At 53.0% G+C, this 5320-nt stretch overlaps 1 pseudogene across 1 annotated transcript; it reads right to left on the bottom strand.

Moving 5' to 3' along the window:
- Positions 1–1291: 1291 nt before the first annotated feature.
- LOC147105575 (zona pellucida sperm-binding protein 4-like) lies at positions 1292–4593 on the bottom strand (annotated as a pseudogene). Its single transcript, XR_015081648.1, has 9 exons — positions 4337–4593; positions 3624–3797; positions 3369–3466; positions 3160–3293; positions 2886–3075; positions 2502–2649; positions 2286–2358; positions 1552–1662; positions 1292–1479 (listed from the first exon to the last, which is right to left on the bottom strand). The product of XR_015081648.1 is annotated as a zona pellucida sperm-binding protein 4-like (transcript).
- Positions 4594–5320: the final 727 nt, after the last annotated feature.

Here is a 5320-nt window from a genome sequence, read left to right as displayed (position 1 = left end):
GCACTGTGGGCATCACACCCCACATTGAGTGGGGTGACTGGATTAGTGCTTCCTACAGTTCCAGATCAGTAAGGATAAGAAAGGCCATGACGTCTCCACCCTCAATTGATGTGCTGATACTCCCCCTACTGCTTTATTGAATTGACTGGAGTTTTGATCGATACTGGAACTGGATTCCAAACCGATGCTGGAAGGTTGTTCACAGCAGCTGTTGAAGACCAGGAGTGAGCTTTCCACTACTGGTCTAGCGAGGCCCAAAACAACCCAACTAGTGGTTTAATAAAAGCAGGAAATACTCAGGTCAGGCAGCCTCTGTGGAGAGAAACAGAGTTAATGTTTCAGGTCGATGACCCTTCATGGGAATGGGTAAAAGTTAGTGATGTAACAAAGTTTAAGCAAGTACAGGGGCAGGGAAAGGAGTGTGATAGATTTCAAGACAGCCAGGCTGGTGCAATGGGCAGACAGATGAAATTTAACACAAACGTGCAAAGTGAAACATTTGGTGGGAAGAACGAGGACAGGCAACATAAACTAAAGGGTACAATCCTAAAGTGGCTGCATGAACAGAGAGACCTGGGAGTATGTGTGCACAAATCATTGAAGGCGGCAGGGCAGGTTGACAAAGCAATTAAAAAGCATATGGGATACTGGGCTTTACAAGCAGTGGCATGGAGTACAAAATCAAGGAAGTTATGATGAACCTTTATAAAACATCGGTTGGCCTCAACTGGAGTATTGTGTCAATTCTGGGCACCGCTCTTTAGGAATGATGTGACGGCCCTAGGAGAGGGTGCATGGAAGAATGATTCCAGGGATGAGGATGTCAGTTACATGGATGGCGAGAGAAGCTGGGGTTCTTAGAGCAGAGAAGTTTCAGAGAGCAGAGAAGGTTGAGAGCAGATTGGAGAGGTTTTCAAAAGCATGAGGCGTCGAGACAGTAGATAGAGGGGAACTGTGGCCATTGGCAGAACGGGCCAGAACCAGAGGACACAGATTGAACGTTAGTTGTAAAAGAGCCAAAGGAGACATGAGGAAAATCCTTTTTTTGTTTTTTTACTCGGAGTGGTTAATAACTGGAATGCACTGCCCGAAAGGTTGGTGGAGGCCGATTAAATCGTGGCTTTCAAAAAGGGAATTGGATAAGCAACAAATAAAAAAAAAATTGCAGGGCTACAGGGAAAGGGCCGAGGAGTGGGACTAGCTGAAGTGCTCTTGCAAACAGCAGGCACGGGCTCAATGGTGACAGCACAGAAGGAGGCCATTCTCTGATTCTATGAACACAAGATCAGGGTTCATGTATAACAGGGTTTTATTGTCCAACAGACATCTACAGTTCCATGGAGCTGCACTCGGAGCCCACCCTGCAGCGATGGTCCATTTTCCACATGGCAACAGTCCCGACCAACAGGGCCACGGAGAGCAGAGCTACCCCAACCGCTGCTCCAGGAAGAACACGGGAGGGGGAATCAGCAGCAGCATCTGTGGGGAGAAGGGAGGGTTAGATGGGCACCAGTTACTCCATCACTAAACAGTGGCAGGGGCCTCCTTTACCTTTCTCTTCCTGGTGGACCCCAGCAGCCAATCTCTCATCTTCCAGGAAAATGATGGCTCCATCAGCGGTCACCAAGGACCCAGCCCGGTCATCGGCGCTTCTTCGCCTCTCTGGGGGAGACAAGAGGCAAGAGTTCAAGGTGGGCAATTCAATGTGCAGCTGTCTGAAGCACTGAATCAGGTGTACAATCCGATGGCCCAATGCAAAAACCCTCGGGCAGTGAGTACCGGAGAGATTGGACTGTAGTTAAACACTGTTCCCTCACTGTCAGACTAAGATTCACTCCTGATTCTCAGAAGGACCCGCATCAACCCAGCAAAGTTTGCAGTCGTTGACGGGTCCAATGGCCAGGCTGGTCTCCTGGGGAAAGAGACCCGTTTTAAGCACTAGTTTGACGAGCGGTTACACTGGACATACACACATTGCCCAGGTCTCCCCGCCCCCAGATATCGGTTCAGTTCCACCCTAGAACTCCTGGCGACAGCAGGATGCTGGATCAATGTTCAAGGCCAGAGGTGGATTCCATTCAGAACCAGTGCAAGATGTGCTCAGAGCCCCTGAGCCAGATTGCTATTCTGCAATAGACTAACTGGGATAGAGTTGAGCGGGCAGATTGAGGACACTGCTCCTGTGCCCACTGTTGGGCCCTTGCTGAGTGAGCCCAGTGTCCAGATGCCCCACACCCACCCTTCCCCATCAGGCTTCAGTTTCTAGTCAGATCCCAGCTACTTACTGGGGCTGCAGGGAGCCGTGCAGTTCTCTCGGGTGGAAGGGAAGCAAACCTCAGCACTGCAGTGGAAGTGAACCTGGAAAGAGAGTGTGCGGTCTGGTCAGTGCCACAGCTCCCAGTCAGGAGATTCATGCTTCTACAGTCAAAGGGTCAACAGGGGCCTCCTCACTGTGAGCAAGACCCAGGGAACAAGTTCAACCAAGACTGAAGGAAACTCACCTCCCCGCTCAGAGCCCGGCCCGAAACTCGGTCCCAGAAAGCGAAAGTGCTGACTACAAACCGATTCTGGTGAGTTGGGAACGGCGAATGGGAAGCGGCGTCTACCGCGAGGAGGCGGGTTTTGTAATTGTCTCCAGTAAAGGGGCACCTGGAACAGAGAAAGAGCGGGTTATATGGAGAGGGCACCTGGAACTCCCAACTACAGAGTTACAGCGGCACATCAAAGCAAAGTCCCGAGATTAGACGAGATAAAGAAACCAGTCCATTCAAGTCATCAACCTGGAGCTCAGATTGGTTTGATTATTGGCCGTTCCTTCACCCAGTCCATGTCGCCCCCCTCCCCAATCACCAGCCTGCCCCAAGGTCCCTCACTCGCTGCCTTACCTGCCCACCAGGAGGTCCCAGCGGAGCCCCGAATGCGGCTCGGGGGTGGGGGTCGCCCAGCAGTCATTGAGCACCAGCACAAGGGACGGATCGTTCCGGTTCAGGACTCGAACCTCCACAAACACGGGGTCCCGGAGCACACTCAGGATCGGGTAGTCACTGGCCACGTACCAGCTCCGGTAGCCACCATCTGGAAAGAGAAGACGATGAAGGACGGCCACTATTTGGAGAGAGAGCCTGAAGTTGGACACTAACCATCAGCAGCACTCGCTACCTCTCGCTATTCTCAGCTCCAGAACCAGGATCCCGGCCTCAGTGGCAGGCAGTGGCGGAGAAAGGCTGTAAACTCTGGGCTTCACCTGCAATTCAGACTCCTGGCTCCCCTTGTAACTGCACTGGACATGGAGCCTGCAAGAGAACGGACACGGCTGGAGAATTCAGCTCCTCACCTTCTCTACCCGCTCCATGTGCTCCCAGTCTCACCTGAAGGGGCTGTCCCGGGTCACCGATCCCAAAGCTCCATCCAAGATCTCAAACTGACCCAACACATCCGCTTCATAGACGGCGTTCACCCCGTCCAGCTACAAGAGACAGAAGACCATCATTACAGAGAAATTGAGCAAGTCTGCCATTGCCTTACCACATGTAGTGTCTTTAAGGGCCCCCATTGCCCTTTAGACCCCCTCTTTCCCACCCGACTGACAGCCATTGATGGGGCTCCCAGCCCACAATACCTACCCGCTGAGTAGTGCCACACTCAGTGACTGCGAACTGAAAGAGCACAGTGTCTGCAGAGGCCACGGTCGGACTGCACTCCGCGTCCATCCTTCAGATGGACCGTTGTCAGGTCTACAGGAGGCAGCGTCAAATCCTTGGAGATGGCGATCAGGACCCGGCCATCCTTGGTGCACACTGCAAGAGAGAGAGTCAATGAAAGGCGGCTAGTTGCTGCACGGGGAATGGCAAGGGAACCGTTACCGGGAGGGGGAGAAACTCCGCCCAGCGCAGCACCAGCTTCTAGTTTCCTTCTCTCCCCGTCCACACCCCAATTCTCCATCTAATGGAGACGGGTCACCAACTCCATCCCTACTGGACTGGTTACACAAGACCGGCATCAAATCCACACCCTGTCCGGTCAGTGCCAGCCAGGGACTGATCTTCACTCTGCCCTCCTATCCTGGGGCGCAATTCAACCATCAGAAGTCCCAAGTCGCATAGAGAAGGAAGGAGAGATCCTGGGTCAGGATCTCAATGATCAGACTTTCAAACTGTAGAACTGAACACGGTTCCTAAACCCGCCAGCTCCCGGACTGGAGAGGTTGGAGACTCCAGCTGATGTTTCAGGACAGGAGGAGAGAGGATACTGTCCAGGGAATCCCCAGTGCAGTTGGATTGCGGCTGGTCCTGGGAAGCCCTGGCCCAGAATATAGGCGAGCCGAGAATACACCCACCTGGCAGATTGTGGAGTGAATAGAAACACGGCGGCACATCCCGGCATCAAAGCAGCAGCCTCTCCGCACACACTCACTGCCTTCAATTCCCCCAAACCCGCAGTCTTGGCGGAATTTGGGAGACAGCCAACATTGATCGGCGGGGAGGAGGAGGAGAGAGGGCGGCTGAGATGAACAGATTGTAACAAAGAACAAGCCCAGAACCCGCAGCCCCTCCATTCTAACAAGCAAGGCTCCCAGATAAGTGAGGCTGTAGACCCGACTCCCCCTTTTTATCCCCTGTTTAACCCGCAGTAAATGAATGGTCTCATTGGCCCACGGGCTCCCCATGTGAACCCGCATTCCCACGGGGCACACGGAGATATTGGGGCCTTGTGTTTTCTGCTCCTCCTCTTTTGGTAAAACCATAAATTTAGACACATAAAAACTGTAAATAAACCATTAAAACTGTAAATAAACCAATCAAACTGTAATAAACCAATAAAACTTCAAATAAACCTTAATAATCAAATTAAAATTTGGTTCTCCAGCCCAATTAAGCACTCCAGTCCCCGCGGCGCACACCGGTCACGAAAGTGATCCAGCGCGCCGGCGGACACCGCGTGCTCCAGCTCTAGGGCCACCCGGGCGCGAACATGGCCACGGAAGAGAGGGAGGCAATCCGGCCGGACGACCCCCTCGACCGCCCGCTGCCTGGACCAATTAATGGCCTTCTTCGCCAGGCCCAGGAGCAGACCCACGAGGAGGTCCTCCGACCTGCCCGCTCTCCTCCGCACCGGGTGACCGTAGATCAAGAGCGTGGGACTGAAGTGCAACCAAAACTTGAGGAGCAGCCCCTTCAAATAATGAAAGAGGGGCTGCAACCTCTCACACTCTATATAAATATGAAACACGGACTCCTCCAGACCGCAGAACAAACATGCGGTCTGGGAGTCCGTGAACCTACTTAAATACCTATTGCACGGGACTGCCCTGTGCAACACC

This window comes from Somniosus microcephalus, chromosome 17 (genome assembly GCF_052327205.1).
Source record: "Somniosus microcephalus isolate GS21.2 chromosome 17, FLI_Smic_1.0, whole genome shotgun sequence".
Lineage (NCBI taxonomy): Eukaryota > Metazoa > Chordata > Chondrichthyes > Squaliformes > Somniosidae > Somniosus > Somniosus microcephalus.
This window is presented reverse-complemented; position numbering and strand designations above follow the sequence as displayed.